This window comes from Lipotes vexillifer, unplaced genomic scaffold, assembly GCF_000442215.2.
Source record: "Lipotes vexillifer unplaced genomic scaffold, Lipotes_vexillifer_v1.1 scaffold228, whole genome shotgun sequence".
Classification (NCBI taxonomy): Eukaryota; Metazoa; Chordata; class Mammalia; order Artiodactyla; family Lipotidae; genus Lipotes; species Lipotes vexillifer.
Genome location: NW_006795410.1, coordinates 639,848 through 658,740, shown reverse-complemented (window position 1 = coordinate 658,740; position 18,893 = coordinate 639,848). Strand labels below are relative to the sequence as shown.

Sequence of the window (18,893 nt, the reverse complement as noted above, 5' to 3'; positions counted from 1 at the left end):
AAGTAAGAGATGGCGACCTCCATCATTACAATTAGTGCAAAACCTCCATGAATTGATAAGTGAAAAAAAATTCACTTCTGTTGCATTTGAGTCATTATACAATCTGCAGTCTATATGTTACAACAGTAAGCCAATTTTAAATACATTTGGCTTCCCGAATGAACTGCTTATGGTAATTAGAAGAGACTACGTTTTTTTCTGTGATAAAGAGAACCGGAAATCAAGAAGTAAGGAGAGTCTCTGTTTTATCAACCTTGAAATTTCTGAGCATGGAGAGTGCAGACAACCAGGAGTGCAACTCCACAAAGAAGGCAGAGGAAGAATATATGAGTTGCAAATTCCAACTTACATCAGTAGATGCCGAAGAGGGACAGGGGGCTTCTGGTAAACCAGATATACTAGAAAACTCAGCAAAGGGGACCAAAAGAAAAAGATCTATAAAAGATAACAGAACTTGCTGTCCACGAAAAATGCCACAATGTTGTGACAGTGTGAAACCTCAGAAGACAATGCCGATTCTTCCTTTACCTTCTATACTGACACCTGTCAACCTGATTCACAGGGACGTTGTGTGCGCTTGGTGCCAGCAGTGAAAACTAAGCACCAAAGGCCTGAAACTAGACAGATCTAAAGGACTCTGTGAATATGCCTACCCTCATCAATAGAACATTCCTGCCACAGCCGAGGAGGCCAGGATCCTATCTCCATGGAGAAGAAAATCAAAGTTGGACAAGGGGGAACTACCTCTGGAATGTTCTGATAAACAGATGTCTTTTGAAGGGGCTGTTCCTCCTGAGGAGAGAGCACCTGCCCTTGAAGGAGCTCCCGCTCTTCAGGGAGTTGTATCAACGTCTGCCCCTGACCTGGAAGCTGTGTTTGCCTCTTGGAGCAGAATTACCGCCAGGGCCGTGAAGATGGAGTTGGTGCAATCACAAGAGACCTGTGGGGTCTGGTGGTACGTGGTTCATAGGAGAGTTCTCCCTGCTAACGCAGAGGGCTGGGTTCATTTACAATTTCATACTGGACAGGCTTGGGTGCCTGATAAATGAAGCAGGGTGTCTGCACTCTTCTTGTCACCTGCCAGCAATTTTCCACTCCTCCACACCTGGAGGACAATATGCTGTGCCCTGAGTGTGTACACAGGAATAAAGTATTAACGAAAAACCTGCCGTGAGATCACAATACCAGTAAAAAGGGTACAGCTATGATTATAATTAATGATAGAGAAGTGACTACAAATCAACTCCATGGTGCCATCTGACAGCTGAACTTCTCTCCGCACTCTCCATGCTTCCCGTTTACAGGGTGCAGAGCCTGCTTACGGGGTTGCATGAAAAAAGCCTGTGAACTGACAAAAGTGGAAGTGGCTATCTCTCCAAAGATTCCCAGCCCTAAGGGAGCAGAAGAGAAAGGAGATGGGGACATTTTAAAAATGCCAATTCGCTGAATGGAATTAATGTACTTGAAAGTGCCTCAAGTAAATTTCTACATTGGGCAAGATGGGGCTTATAGGCAAAAGTTCAAATTTGGTTATGTACCCCTTAACCAAGCATTCAAAATTATCATCACCAGGAATGGTAAGAGCAGCAATGGGTTTCCTGATGTCATACAATATATCACTGATAATATTCTTACACCAAATAATCTTTTCACAAGGAGGCAATCAGTCCTGATTATGCCTCTTGTCTCAGCATAATTAAGTGAGCTTACCTTGTTTTGGATGGCAGGTACTTAGATGCACCCATATATAAATATTCACAGAGCTATGCACTTAAGATGTCTGTATTTTACTTATATGTAAATTACATATATTTTTTTTAAGTGTCCTACATTGAATGATGAATTACAGTGCCTCTAGTAAAAAGGCAACTACAAAATTCTGAAATTAAAGCTTTTATTTTAAAATTAAAAAAAAAAAGAAAACCCAAAATCCATAATAGTTTAACACAGTAAGCACTTATTTTTTGTTCCTACAAACTTCTTGCCAGTCCTGGTTACCCTCAGGCAGATATTTTATATGTGTCAGCCACCCAAACTGTTTTTATCTTGTGGCTTACGTTTTCAACACAAGACACTTGCTTGAATACAGAGGGAGAGACTGGTGAGTTTTAAGGGGCTTTTCATTTTTTTCAGCTCAAAAGTCACTCCCAGTCACATTTTATTTGCCAGAACTAGTTTCATGGCTCTAGGTAAATGCAAGAAGTTTGGAAAGTATAATCTTCTGTATGTCCAAGAAGGAAAAGAGAACTGGATATAAGTGAATACTAGTCATGTCTACCACACAACTCTATCTATTTCATGCAAGCATATTCATAAAATATTAAATGAGAGTCTACTATAGACAGCGTTTGATGTCTTGCTTTTTTTATAGAACATATTTTGCAGATAACAATATAGACCATTCTATAAACAAGGTCCTACTGTATAGCACAGAGAACTATAGTCAATATCCTATGATAAATCATAATGGAAAAGAATAAAAAAAAGAATGTATATATATGCATAACAATCACTTTGTTGTACAGCAGAAATGAATACAACATTGTAAATCAACTACACTTCAAAAAAAAGAGATACAGATAATTTCTTCTTTCTTAAAAATAAATTTATTTGTTTATTTTATTTTTGGCTACGTTGGGTCTTCGTTGCTGTGCGTGGGTTTTCTCTAGTTGCAGCGAGCAGGGGCTACTCTTCGTTGCGGTGTGTGGGCTTCTCAGTGCGGTGGCTTCTCTTGTTGCAGAGCACGGGCTCTAGGCTCACGGGCTTCAGTAGTTGTGGCGTGCAGGCTTCAGTAGTTGTGGCATGTGGGCTCAGTAGTTGTGGTGCACAGGCTTAGTTGCTCTGCAGCATGTGGGATCTTCCCAGACCAGGGCTCGAACCTGTGTCCCCAGCATTGGCAGGCAAATTCTTAACCACTGCACCCCCAGGGAAGCCCCGATCATTTCTCTTTAAGTGCTGCATTTTAAAAATATGTCCCTTATTGGTGGACATTTAACTTACTCTATATATTTTCTATTGCAAACAAATGTTTCTATTGCAGTGAATGTTCTTTGGGTATGTACAGGACTATCAATGGGATAAATTCCTAGAAGTAAATTTGCTAGGCTATATTTGCATTTTTAATTTTGATATACATTTTCATGATTATAAAATTTATAATTTCCTCTCAATGAGTTTGCATCAATTTACATTCTTACCAACAGTTTATAAGGGCATTTGTTTCCCTTCAACCTTGCAAACATAACATATTAGCAAAATCATGTGAAGAGGGTATCATGTAATCTACATATTAGCCCATCATATATTTATATTTAACTAAATCAACTTTCTCAACATTTATTTTATTTCAGAATTATTACAAATGTTGCACATAAAAATGTATCCACATTGCGATTATTTTATTAGAATTCATTTTTAGAAATGGAATTACTGGATTCAAGAGTGTGAAATACTTTTAAGTTTCTTAATGCATCAAATTGCTTTACCAAAGGTTTTACCAATTTACACTACCACCAGAGTTATATGAGGGCCCATCTTACTGCACCTTCATCAATATTAGTTTTTATGATATTTCAGTCTTTGAAAACTTGCATACATAAGGCCAGTACTGGAATTTGTTATATGTCATCTCTGAAATGACTAACTCATGAGAGATTATCTTGGCAGATACCGTTATCAAAAATACTCTAGGGGGAAAATTTCTTTTTAATTGAACATCCTTTTAAAATTTAGCATCCTTTCTCTGGGGAAATCACACTTCCCAAGTTGCATGTGGTTCTTCTGAAGATGTCAATCGTATAATCCTGATGCAATATTCCCCTATCTCCCACTGTGGCCAAGTGTCCCAAGCTGTGCCAATTCAAGATCTTCTTTAATATTGATAGAACCTAGAGTAAAGGAGTCCCCACCTCCTTTTATGGGTTGCTTAACTGAGAGGAAATATGAGAGCTGCCAGGGGGTATGTCTTATTTAAAATATGAATAATGAAACCTTTTGCAGAATGAAGTTAAGGAAAAATAAGCAAAGAGGAGTGCATAATTCCTGCCCTAGATGCTTTGTTTTTCTATAGCTTTTCCTTTTAGCTTCTAAACTACCCTATTCTTCCCAGCCAGTGAGCTTTTTCTTTTTTTGGTATAAGCTAATTTGAGTTAAGTTCCTGCCATTTGAGACTGAAATAATCCTAACTAATATGCACACTAAAGCAGTACACTTAAATCCTTCTTTGCTAATTTGCATTCTAATAACCAGAATGTCATTCAGCATACACAATACAAATCTTACTAAATTTCATAAAGAAAGCAGTGTTAAATCTACAAGTGCCTCCCAAATAATCAAGGAAAGATTTTTGCAGAGCTAAGTATGATTTTAATATTATTCATTTAATTGAAATGTATTATTAAAAGTTGCCCATCCTTTTTGAATATAAAGGATACTTTAAAATTTGATAAGCCAAAACCTACTAGCTTCTAACACTGCTGGCTACCTGTTTCAGAAGTTTGTCACTTGGTGCCCTTTAAGATAAAAATGAGAGTCAGCAGGCTACGTTTTGGAGTAAGCCTTAGACTAAGAAGTAGAGGCTTGAGTCTGGACATCTAACTAACCTCATTTGAATGACTTCTAGAGTCCCTCCTGGTCCCCACATTGTAACTAATACTAATTTGGTAGTAAATTACATTTCAAAGTAGCAAGTCTATTTCTAATTCAATCCAATTTATGTTGCAAGAATAATACATTGTCTTGATTTACTCCCCAATTCATATAAAAATAAACTAAACATTTTAGAAATCTGCTTTTATCTACTTCATTTAAGTCACAGTGTTGTGTTTCTGAATAGCTTATGTCAATTAAAGCATTATGTACAATTTGACACTTTAAAATTATTAGTAGCACAGTTATATTACTAGTGGACCAGAGCACATCTATACAGAAAAGCCCCTAGTTATATTAAAAAGTGTGTAATTATATTTTTAGATTTTTTTACAAGAATTCTGTTTTTAAATATCTTTTATTTAAATAATCACACCATTTGCTAAATTGCAGTTGAATATGTAGATACGGACAATTTTTTAGAAAGAAATTAAATCAATTTCCTTTGGGAATACAGTTGGTTTGCCTTGATACGGATTTCTTTAAGCTAGCATATTACAATTGTGTTCTTCCTTTCTTTATTTGTCATCTAAACAAGTGTTCAGAAAATGAAATGATGTTACAACCGAAACTACTTTTTCCGAACAGAGTGAGAGTAACGGTTCCAATTATCTACCAGTTTTCCAGCCACATTAATACAATTCTATTAATTAAAAAAACCCTGAGCCTTTCCTGGGTGCAAGACCATGTATCAGATATCACAGAAGATAAGAAGATGAAACAGAGGCAACCATATTCTCAGGTTAATACACTGTCCAACAAAATGGAAAAATCCATGGAGACAAAAGGATTAATTCAGTCATTCCATGTTTATTGAGCATCTGTTGTCTCCAGTCACCATTCTAAAGGGCTGTGAATACAGTAGTGCATGATGTAGGCAAGGTTTCAGCAGACAGGAAGTGTACATTTTAATGAGGGAGACATAAACTAAGTAGGGCTAGGGAGTAAAATGTGATGATAGAACAGCCAGTGACTGGGAGGTGACTTTACCTTGTATGGTCAGAGAAGATCTCTTGGCTGTGGCAGAATGTAAGTTAAGACTTGGATGACGAGAGTCAACCAGAAAGAACTGAAGAAAATATTCCAGGATGAGTGAACAATTAGTGCAAGGCCTCAAGGCCTTTATTATAAGACATATACTATATAGTATATAGTAAAAGTAAGAGTATGCTAAGGTGCCCTAGGACAGGAAGCTATGGGAACTCAGAGGTTCAAGAATAAATATGTGGAAGTGGAGATAGGGGATTTGTGAAAAAATCCAAATGAACCTCAAGTTTCAGTAGGTTGTCATCAAAGGGACATGTGTGTCAAGGTCAAGGAATAGAAATCAAGTTTTAGAGATCTGCTGTATAACATAGTGTCTATAATTAACAATAGAGTGTTGTGCACTTAAAAACTTGTTAAAAGAATAGATATCATGGGGCTTCCCTGGTGGCGCAGTGGTTGAGAGTCCGCCTGCCGATGCAGGGGACACGGGTTCGTGCCCCAGTCCAGGACCGTGGAGCGGCTGCGCCCGTGAGCCATGCCGCTGGGAGCCTGTGCTCCACAACGGGAGAGGCCACAACAGTGAGAGGCCCAAGTAGCGCAAAAAAAAAAAAAAAAGAATAGATATCATGGTAAGTGTTCTTACCACAAAGATAAATCAAGAGAAAGTCAAGAAACAAATCTTTTGGAAGTGATGGGTATATTATTACCTTGATTGTGGTGATGCTATCATGGGTGAAGGTGAATGTCCGAACATCAAAATGTATACATTAAATATGAGCAATTTTTGTTTATTAAGCATACCACAACAAAGCTGGAAACAAAATTAAAACATCAATAATTTCTAATAAACAATCGTAATCTTCCACCACTTCCACCACTACACCATTTTGTGTTGGTAAGTGTGTTTAATACTTACCAACACAAAATGAAAGAGTAACCTCAGGAAGTCTTTAGTGGACTTTTTCCAAAAATGTCATAAAAGAACACCTGGTCACTTATTTCAGAATCTCAGATTAAGTAATTTTCCCTGTATCCAAGAAATTAATAATTTCAAGAAAGAAATTTAATTTTAATTTTTAAAACTGGGAATTATATCCTCGTTTCCCCCTGTCCAAAGAGACTGATTTTTAATATTTATTTCACAGTCTGAGAAACAAAGATATATTCTCATTACCTGAAATTTTCAAATATTTGAGTGAACTCAGGCAACTACAACACAATACGAAGCCTATTAGATGTAGTTTGTTAAAATGAATACTTAAGGTATCAAAATATGTGAATTACTTTCATATTTTGTAAGTAGAGATGATTTAAGGTCATTTCTTTAAATAATATCAGACTCATTCCCTTGCATTCAGATATGCTTTCTAAAAGGTCAAGAAAAAATAAAAAAGAGTGGGGTTTGTAAGATTTGGTGCAATACAGATGCTCTATCTAAAATATTGTACTCTCCTATAGTTTACTCAGCATTTTTGAAATTTAGCTTAATTTTGCCTAAAAACACAATGTAAAAATGTGCAGATACAACCTTTGAATATTGCATGAAAAAAAGTTTAAACATTGGTAGGAGTTGAAGGAGAAGATATAAGACCCTTTTTATATCTCTTTGCTTTGATTAGATTAAGGATGATTGAGCTAACATGTTTTTAATTACCCACATCTCTGCCTGCTTATCTATCAACCTAACCACCAGCAAAACCAAATATCTGCAGTGAAGACACACAGTGAGTGGTCTGCTAATCTGGGCTCGGTGTCAGCCATGTCCTCTCCAGCACTGAAGCCTCAGAAGGTACTTAACATAATTTCAAGAAAATGTAGCATATTAAATGTTTCCTCAGTCCCCCTAAACTCCTTGTTGATTAGATCCAATTACAAATCCCCCCATATGATTTACAAATATCTAACTGTTTTAAATTATCAATTTTAATTATTTGTGCTTTAGAAGTACTAACCAGGAAGGAGAAACGAAAAGAAAGAAATTAGGGAAGAAGCCTCTATTTTATTTCTAAAGAAAGTAATGCTGGAGGTTACAATTAATATTCCTTTCAAATATAGTACCTCTTTTTGAGAGGTATAAAAACACATAAGTAATTAATACACGGTCCCAAAATAAAATAAAACTCTCAAAAATCAAAATATTTATGATGCTTTCCCAACTGTTTGTTTTTAGAGACTGGGACCGGTTTGCCTGTCTCTCTCAACTCAGGTGATGTCTCACACACTCTCCTTGCTGAGTTCAATAAATCTGACACTCGTCCTGCTGAGCTGATGTAATTCACATCTCACCTCACTTCAATTTGTCTGAATTCCTTTGATCACAGTTGCCATATATCCTGATACTTTTATTTATAACTAAGGAAAACACTTTGGATGCTGCCTTCGGCTTTCTTCCAAAATGCCAAAAGCTGACACATTTTAATTCAATAGCTAACCCCTCATAGCTTAATCATTTCAAGTACATTATGATATTTATTTTATATATTTTTAAGTTGTTAATAGTTGTCTACCCTTTCAAAAGAGATATTTTTCTTCCTGCAATCAAATTGCCTGTCTTTCTCTATGCTGGAAGTTGTTATTCATCCTTTGATAAAGCAAGGCGATTCAAAGCCAGCAAAGCCAACCTAACGCTTTGACCACATCACACTGACATTTGACATGCATTACCTCAAAATGTGGCTTTAAAAGATCCAGATACCTCAGGTAAAATTATGGCAAAAAGTCTTCCTACAACTATTCTGTTTAGGCCACAAGTTGTTTTTTTTTTATCTCTAACTTTAACCTTTTAGATAGATATAGGACCTTAACATTCTGTAAGTTTCCCAGCTCTTGTTATAGGGAGAAAGATGTCTTCATAAATCTCTCCCAGAAGAGCATGGCCATTTAAACTGTTAGAGCTAGAAACTGTGTGATATAATTGTAGGAATATTGCTCAACCAGTGATTCCTAGCATGACCTTATGTAAATCCCTTCACCTTTCTCATTTTCATCCTTTTTTTCACTTGTGGAGTGAATGGAAATTATGGTTCTCTCTTCTTTCTTGCATGGAATAGACTAAAGGGATAACATGAGAGAAACAGCTACAGTGCTGTAAGTGATTACTGAAAAGGAGAATGTAGTAAAAAAAACACTAGTAAGAATAAGTAAGAACAGTCTCCAAAACAGGTGATAAAAATGTGACTAATTGTGTATGTTTCAGCTGAGTGTAATGTATATGATTATCTTTGAAATGAGACAGATCTGGGTCTTCTTGATTTGACTGTATCATGGTGAGCATCTCCAATTTTAGCTTACAAAAGTTTTCATCAAGCATACATAACTATTGTTTCTACTTCAGAAATCGTGTTCCAGGAAAACAAATAATTTAGATCCAGACACATTTGAAGAAATTTCAAGAATAATTAAGTAGCTTCCTTAATTCAAATTTATGTATATTATTAATCTTATACTATATTTAATGAGCAAGTAAAGTTATATATGCTGACTTTCTGTCCTAGCTTTTTCAGAATTGGTTGTGTTAAATATCAGTATAAAATCCTAAGCCAGAAAAGTTTCTGAAATGTTTTTATTCACTTCAAAAATAAAATTGAGTAGAGCCCATAATGGCCATTGAAATACATTTAAGTATTTAATTCATTAATTTTTGTGTATGGTGTAAAATAAGACTCTAGTTCTTTTGCATGTGGGTATCCAGTTTTCCAACACCATTTATTGAACAGACTCTCCTTTCCCCATAAGATATTCTTGGTGCCTTTTTCAAATATTAGTTGACCATTTATGAGTAGGTTTATTTTAGGGCTCTCTATTCTGTTCCATTGATCTGTATATCTGTTTTATGCCAGTGCCATACTGTTTTGACTACTATAGCCTTGTAATAGTTTGAAATTAGGAAGTATGGTGCCTCAAGCTTTGTTCTTCTTTCTCATGATTGCTATATAAAAAAGGCAGGAACACTTCCAAATTCATTTTATGAAGCCAACATTACCCTGATACCAAAGTCAGATAAGAACACTACAAGAAAATATAAAAAAGAAAAAAAAAATTACAAGCCAATATCCCAAATGAATATAGATGCAAAAATCCTCAACAAAATACTAGCAAGCCAAATTAAACAGCACATTAAAAAAATCACGCACCATGATCCAGTGAGATTTATTCTTGGAATGCAAGGACGGTTCAACGTGTGCAAATCAATAAATGTAAACACCACATTAACAGAATAAAACATAAAAATCACACGATAATCTCAGAAGATTCAGACAAACCACTGACAACATTCAACCTCACTTCATGATAAAAATTCTCAACAAATTAGGTATGGAAGAAATGTACCTTAACATAATAAGGGCCATATATTACAAGACCACAGATAACATCATACTAGATGCCAAATACCTGAAAGTTTCTCTTCTAAGAACAGGGACAAGACAAGGGTGCCCACTTTCACCACCTTTATTCAACATAACACTGGAAGTCATAGCCAGCACAATCAGGCAAGAGAAAGAAATAGCAGGTATACAAATCAGAAAAGAAGTTAGGGACTTCCCTAGTGGGGCAGTGGTTAAGAGTCCACGTTCCCAATGCAGGGAGCCTGGGTTCGATCCCTGGTCAGGGAACTAGATCCCACATGCATGCCACAACTAAGAGTTCGCATGCCACAACTAAGGAGCCTATCTGCCACAACTAAGGAGCCAGTGAGCTGCAAATAAGACCCAGCACAACCAGGTAAATAAATAAATAAATATTTAAGAAAAAGAAGTTAAATTGTTTCTGTTTGCAGCTGACCTGATTCTATAAATAGAAAACATTGAAGACTCCACCAAAAAAAACCTGTTATAAGTAATAAAGGAATTCAGTAAGTTTCAGGGTACAAAATCAACATACAAAAATCAGTCACATTTTTCTATACTAACACAAACTATTAGAAAAAGAAATTAATAAACAATCTCATTTACAATAGCACCAAAAAGAATGAAATACTTAGGAATAATTTTAACTAAAAAGTTAAAGACCTGTACACTGAAAACTATAAGATATTAATGAGATAACTGAAGACAAAAATAAATGGAAAGATTTCTCATGTTCATGAACTGCAATAATTAATATTGTTAAAATTTCTCTTCTAGCCAAAGCCAACTATAGATTCATGCAATCCCCATCAAACTTCCAATGGCACATTTTAGAGAAATAGAAAAAAGCATCCTAAAATTCATATGGAACTGCAAAAGACCCCACATAGCCAAGGCAATATCTTAACCCCATAAATATTATATTACTTCAATGCTAAAGCAATTGAAGAAATTAATAAACTGCATACCTCAGGGGAAAATCTGAGATACTACCAGTAGACCTTTCATGTCATCAGTTTAAGATTTAATCAGTTGATAGAAATCAACTGATATAGAGAGGTCTATTTTATCTGTATGCCAGTTTTCCTACCTTAATGTCCTCCTTTGATTAATGCTATTGGGTTTTTCATACTTTAGAACAAAGCAGAGTAAATCTTTGTTTTTCATATTTTAGAAGGAGCAGTTCTTAAGTTATGAGAAGTCTCCTTTAATATTTTTAACAAAAGCTTAGACTCTTTTCTTGGGAATGTTTATTTATTAATTTATTCATTCAATACACATGTTAAATTCTAGTAAGTATTGGGTATTATTATAAACGCTGAATATAGCAATAAGCTGAAAAGCTGAAAATCCCCTTTATTCTAGTAATAGGAGAAAGACCAGTCAGAAACAAAATAATAAAAAGATTATTGCAGATTTTGATAAATAAGCAGATTTAGAAGATGAAGGAAATAAACAGATTAATGAGATGGAGAATAACTGTGAGAGGAAAATTCCTGTAGCTACATTGTATTAGGGAAGACACCTCCAAGAATTTTCTTTGAAAGCTAAAACCTGAAGGGTAAGGAGAATTCCAGGAAGAGGAAGTAATTTTAAGCCCTCAGTGATGAGAAGGACTGGATACATTCAAGAGACAGAAGAGACCACTGTGGCTGGATCAAGAGAAGGATAGAAAATGATACGAGTACGGAGATATAAGCAGGGAGCATTGTGTTTTAGGTTCTTGAAGACAGTGATAAGTAATCTGCAATTAAATTTAAGTTTGATGGGATGTTGCTGAAGGCTAGTAAGCATGATCCTGTCCTATTAACATTTTTTTTTTTGGCTGTGCTGCAGCATGCGGGATCTTATTTCGCCTGACCAGGGATCGAACCCACACCCCCTGCAGTGGAAGCACAAAGTCTTAACCACTGGACGCCCCGGGGAAATCCCCCTTTTAACATCTTTAAAAGATCTCTTCTCTTCTCTTCTCTCTCTGTTTTTCTCTCTCTCTCTTTTTGTGTGGAGGTACAAAAGTACAAACAAGAAGACCATTTAGTAAATGATTCTAGTTGATCTGATGTGAGAGGATCCTGGCTGTGGGCTAAGGTGATAACTGTAAAGATAAATAGAACTGGAAAAATTCAGGTTGGCAGAGATACCCAGAAATTTTTCTAGATTTATTTGGAAGATAATACAGAGGAGAAATCAAAAAGATGCCTAGATTTTTGTCTATACCAAATATGTGATGGTGACAGTAGTTCCATGTACAAAAAGGAGACAGCCTGGTGCATGAATGAAAAAATCAGGAATTTTTACTTTGCATCTGTATATGTGTGTATGTATACACACACATATATATATAATATACATATTATATATATGCTAATAGTCAATTGAATATAAGAGTCTGGAGCTTAGAAAAAGAGATATAAATTTGGAATATATCAGCATAAAGTCATAGAAGTAAAGGTGCTTATTTAGAATAGAAAATTTGATTATAAAGAAAAGGACACAAGTGATGTAACATTTAAAAGACTCATAGAAAGGAAAGATCTTATAAGGGTTTTTTAAAAATGGAACATAGATCTTCCAATAGCCAATACTGGAACAACTGGAACAACAAAATAAAGTAGTATTGGATTATAACCAAAATTATAAAACAAATATCCATGAGTCCATACTGATATACATACATACATACATGTGGCAGAAAACAGACAAATCTCCTGCGCAGAATCCTAAATAATTTATCTAGAAACCCCATTCTATAGCAGATGAACCATAACCCCCACTCCTTATGTGTATGTTGCACATGGTGAATTCCTTCCAAAGGGCTGTATAAAAAGGGAAAAATAGAGTAATTTTACAATTAACCAGACATTCAGATTAACCAGACATTCACTAGTTTAGTCAATGACAAAGATTAACATCAAAAGTGACAAATTAGGTTGTCAGTACACCCATGATATGATGTGATGAGAATGATATTCTATGCCATTTTTAAATTTTAACTTTGTGGTCTTCCTCCCAAAAACCTGTAACTCCAGTCCAATCATGAAAAACACATCAGACAAATACCACTGACAAACATTCTTCAAAATATCTGGCAGGTACTCCTTAAAACTGTCAAGGTCATCAAAAACAAGGAAAGTTTGAGAAACTGTCATAGTCAAGAGGAATCAGAGGAGACATGATGTAAGCAGGATAGAAATAATAAAGATAATAGAAATAATAAAGATAAGTGTAGAAATAAAATGAAACTAGAAAACAGGCAAATAATAAAACATTAACAAAACCAAAACTTAATTCTTTGGAAGGATAAATAAAATTATCAATCCCCTAAACAGACCAATCAAGGGGGGAAGAAAACAAAAAATCAATATCATGAATAAAAGAGGGATTTTTTGCTACTGTTCCTATAGACATTAAAAGGATAATAAGAGAATAATATGAACACCAGTATGCAAAAAATTCAGCAATATAATATGAAAACCGTCATGGCAACAAATTCAACAATTTAGATGAAATGAAAAATATCCTTGAAAAATATAACGCAAAAGTTGACTCAACAATAATGAGAAAATCTAAATATTTTATATGTACATTTTAAAATTACATTATCAAGAACCTTTACACAAATAAAACCCTATGCCCAAATAATTTCGAGTGTGAATTATATTAAAAATCCAAGAAAGAAATAATGCCAATATTATACAATCTTTTTCAGAAAATAGAGGAAGAAGGCACTGCCCAAATCAATTTATGAGGTTAACATAAACCTAATAGTAAATCATCACCAAGACATTTTAACAAAAAATAATTATGACTCAATATCCCTCATGAACATAGACATAAAAACTCTAACAAAATATTATAAAATTAAGACCAATAATATATAAAATTATAATACAATGTAAACAATTAAATTTCATCCCAGAAATGCAAGATTGATTTAACAATCAAAAATCAATTCCTGTAATTCATTATATATTCCCAGAAAAAAGAAAAAAAGTGACGGTTTCAATATATGCAATTGACAAACTTCAATACCCATTCATGATAAAACTCTAGCAAAACGGGAATAATAGTAGCATCACCCAAAAACGTTATCACTAACATTATACTTAATAGTGATAGACTAAACAGTTGCCACTTAAGATCAGGAACAAAGCAAAGAAGCTCACTTTGTTTCTAGTCAACACTGTATTGGAGGTCCTATCAATTGGAATATGTAAAGTATAAGCAATAAAATATATAAAGTTCAGCAATAAAGAAGTAAAACTTTTCCTTTTAGGAGATGTCATTTTTGCTTATAAAAAAAAAAAAAATCCCAACAAATCTACAAAACAACTATTAAAACCAGTGAGTGAATTTAAAAAGATTACAGGATAGAGAGTTTGTATAAAGAACTATTTTCCATGTGAATATACTAACAGCAAGTAAATGCAAAGCAAAAACTTTAAAAACTTCCATTTACAATAGAAAAATATAGCAAGGAAAACCAAGATCTCTACACTAAAACTTACAAAATATTGTTGAGAGAAATTAAAGAAGGTCCAAATAAGTGGAACAATATATTTTGTAAATGGATTGAAAGACTCAGTTATTGTTAAAATGTAAATTCTCCAAAAAATTGTCTATACTTTCAATGCAGTTTCAATGCAAAACACTTTAGGCTTTTTTTCTGTTGAACATGACAAGCTGATTCTAAAATTTGTACGAAAATGTGAAAGACCTGACATTACCTTGCTAAGCACTTTCTTAAAAAGGAAAACAAAGTTAGAATAATTATATACTTAATCTGAAGATTTAAACAGGAATCAAGACACGTGTGAGTGGCAAAAGTTTAAACATATAGAACAATGGAACAAAAATCCAGCGTTCAGAAATAGGCCTGCACAATTTAGTTAGTTGATTTTTGGCAAAGGTGTTGAAGCAAAAATAGAAACGAGACTTTTCTGACAAACAAGGAAAATAAGGAAACAATGAACAGGCTGAGGAAACAACATAAACAGGCCTGAAAGACTTAAGCAATCTTGGTTATTCTTTAGCTGTTATTACTAACAAACACTTGTAATTACACTTGTCCTTCCCAAAGCTGATTACTCTCTGACTCCATACAAATTACCCTTTGCACCTGGCATTTCTTCTCCCCCTACACTCCCTTGTAGCACTCTTCATTTCAGAAACTTCAGGGACACCAGACCCAGTTGCTGAGCTGCCTGATGTCAGCTTTGACTGTGAATTTTCAGAAGAAAAGAAATGCAAGAACTTCAACACTTTGATCCTTATCATATACCCTGGACTGTGAGCCCCACGTATAAAGTCTTCTCCGATTCCCCAAGGAGGGGGGCATAGTTCTTGGGGCGTTAGCCTACTGTGTCTTCCCTTTGCCTGGCAAAGAAAATAAAAAGCTTCTCTATTTCTTATCTTCCAGTTCTCTGCCTCCATATTTTTATTCAGCATTGGTGCACAGGGAGCCAGATTTGGCAACAAAGGTGCCAAGACAATTCAATAGGTAAAAGAAATAAATACTGCTGTAACAATTAGATTTCCATATAGATTTTTTTAAATAAGAGATCTTTATTTCATACCATACACCAGAAATTGTGCATAGATCTAAATCCACGACCTAAAGTTATAATATTTCTAGAGGGGTTAAGCAAAGTTTTCTTAAAACATAAGCATGAACCATTATAAAAACACTGAAAAATTGAACTTAATCAAAACTTAAAATGTTTGCTCCTTAAAGCCACTGTTAATAAAACCAAAGGGCAACCCAGAGCCCGGGAAATAATACTTACAACACATATATCAGACAAAGGACACGCACGTATCCAGAAGATACCAAGAACTCTTATAACTAGAAAATGAAAATAACCCAGTAAAAATGGCCAAAGAATTTGAAAAACCACATCAGCAAGGAAGATACAAAAATGGCCAATAAGCACTTGAAAAGATTCTTGACATGAGTCATTGGTGAAAAGCAAATTAAAACCATAACGGAATGACATTACAAAACTTTTTAAATGACTGTGATTAAAGACTGGAAAAAAAAATGTGTTGGTGAGTATGTAAGAGCAACTGGACCTCACATACACCATTGGTGAGAATTATAGCCAGTCACCAAAGGTGGGGTCATCGTGGGAGAAAAAGTTTGAAGGCTCCACATTCTTTTCACAGAGAAAACATCTTTAAAAAATATCTTTATATCCCAGTTCAAATAAAACCTCTTTTAACTTCGTTCATTTGCCACCCACCTCTTCCACCAAGCTACCCAAAGTATTCCCTCGTTCTACTTTTTAAAAACCTTCTATGTATCATCATTACCTTGCTAAACAATGAAGTAAAAAGTAGTAGCCAAGACACACATTCCTGTTTTGTGATGTGTGTTTTCAAAATATTTGCTTAGTTGATATTTCTGTTGCAGCATGGTTACAGTATTTTACATTTAGCATATGTGTGTGTCTGTATTCTCCACTAGGCCCTTAGTTGACTATCAAAAAGTATAGATGTTAACTTGCTTTTTTGTCTTTTTTTATTCCACCACCCAGCATAGTGCTTGGCACACAGTAGGTACTACAAGGTAAGAAAGAAGGGAAGGAAGGAAGAAGTGAAACCAAGCAAGACCCTGTACGATCCTCCTGGGAACAAAAGCCTTTCTTGATTTCTGTTCCATTCGGCGAGCTTTTGTAGGATCAGTATGACACGATTTAAGCTAACACATTTTGTAAGGGCTGCCCAAGAGGGGGCAAAGATAAAAACCTGCAAATGAAGTTTTCCCTCTACCGGCAAGATGGGGGGCGGTGGTCCTTGTCCAAATTCCAGAAAGCATCCCATCCCCTTCACCTTAGCCCATAGCGGCTGTCTTTGAAATTAACTGACTTAATCTTAGATGATTTTTAGAAACATTTCAGAACGGCTGATGAGAGCAAGAATTCAAGGATCCTAACTATACATCTCCTGCATCACGTAGATGGCGACCGGACTTTCACAGGACACCTGGAGCTGAAGATTAATCACTGACACCCCTTCCCCCTTTTTGACTCTCTGTTCTGTCTTCCCCTGTAAAAGCCCTTTGCCTGAGCCGAGATGTTAAGATGGTTTTCTAAAGACACAAGTCCACCATCTTCTTGGTTAGCTGGCTTTCTCCAATGAAGTGGCTTTCCTTGCCTCAAACCTTGTCACTCAACTTATTGGCCCATCAGGCAGCGAGTAGCTGAACCTGGTTTCGGTAGCAAGAGGAACAGCCCTTTTAGTTTAGTCTCCTACCTTATCCACTTGAATATTTTTCAGAATCCGACATCAACAACACTTCTATAAGATTATGAAGACAGCACAGTTTAAAAATAAATAAATCTGCCTCCCCAAAAGCTTACACTGGGCACTGGGTTCATTCTGAAGTAATTATCCAATTAATTTGACATTTAGCCAGAAAACGCTCTACCAAGCTAAAAGCCAGTTTAGACCATATTAGCAGCTATCTCGCAGGGATACAAGTTCTCCTTTGTGCCTGTGTGTATAAAATTCCGGCTGAGAATCTGGCTTAGAGACCAGGTGCGCCACCGTCTTCCCAAGCCAGTCTTCCAGCCAAATGCTTAAGTGAAGGAGGTTACCTGCTCTAGGTTGAACAACTGCCTTATTCTCCTCTCAGCCTTCAAACCGTAGCTAGTTATGTTGGTTCACAACCTCAGAATTTTCCCAGTGAAACTCGAAATTTCCCTCAGTACCAGGACAGCAAAGAGAGACAGAAGGAAGGGGCAGACCACTCCAAATGGGCAGGTGGCAGGTTTGTAAGCAAGACACTTACATGTGAGGCTGGTCTTTGGTGGGCCACAAAATGAGTAGACCTCCGAATCTGTCAGAATCTTCAAAGTTTACAGAGAAGCCATAACAGAGTTTAGTCACGTATACAGTCCAGATGGTCTCAATAACACATTACTCTGTCAACGCAAAGTGGCTCCTGGTGCAGGAGCAGTGGTCAGAATGTACATTCCAAGGACAGAGGAAGGAGAAAGGAGCCTCTGGGTTACCCAGACAGTCACGTCCTCTTGATAACCCCCTACAACATAGTAACACGGTCTGCTGTGGATTCCATACTACATACAACAAACCGAATGTCTGAATCCACCTTATGAATTCCTTTAAATCTTTCCAGAAAGATGCTCTTTTCTTGATGTGCTGTGCCACCTAGCAGGACCCTATGGGGCCTTCCTGGGAAAGACCCTTCCCCCATATCCTCTGTTTAGCTCCTCTCTGTAGTACCCAGATAATAGTACCTCATGCATATTTCCTGAGTTTTTCAGTTGCTAAAACCACCACCAAATGGAAGAAATTAACTACTTGATGATCCTGAGCACACAGCTCCCTAACCATTGGTGCCTAAGGACTGATAATGTTAATCGTTCTGTTACCTCAACATTAACCAATCAGAGAATTGTGCACGAGCTGATCACATACCCTAAGACACCCCTTCCTCATCTGGCCTTTAAAATGCTTTGCTGAAACCATTCAGGGAGTTTGGAGTTTTGGAGGGGTGTGAGGCCTCCTTTATCCTTGCTTGGCCCTGTAATAAAACTTTCTCTGCTCCAAACTCTGACATTTCCGTATTGTTTGGTCTCACTCTGCTGTAACAGCTGGAGTTAATAAGAAAGAATGTAACTCTCTTGCATATTCCTGACCACTGTTATTTGAGATTTTATAGTGTTGCTTCAAAATTAGTTATAAATGAAACAGAAAGCCAAGCAGTCACTGCTTCAGAAATCAAGAAATAAAGAGAGGGAAGATGGCGGGAGAGTAAGACGCGGAGATCACCTTCCTCCCCACAGATACACCAGAAATACATTTACATGTGGAACAACTCCTACAGAACACCTACTGAACGCTGGCTGAAGACCTCAGACCTCCCAAAAGGCAAGAACCACCCCCCCC

At 36.0% G+C, this 18,893-nt stretch overlaps 1 pseudogene; it reads left to right on the top strand.

Annotated features, from left to right (window-relative positions):
- The first annotated feature begins 269 nt into the window (after nucleotides 1-269).
- Nucleotides 270-1,174, top strand: LOC103085659 (developmental pluripotency-associated protein 4 pseudogene; annotated as a pseudogene).
- Nucleotides 1,175-18,893: the final 17,719 nt, after the last annotated feature.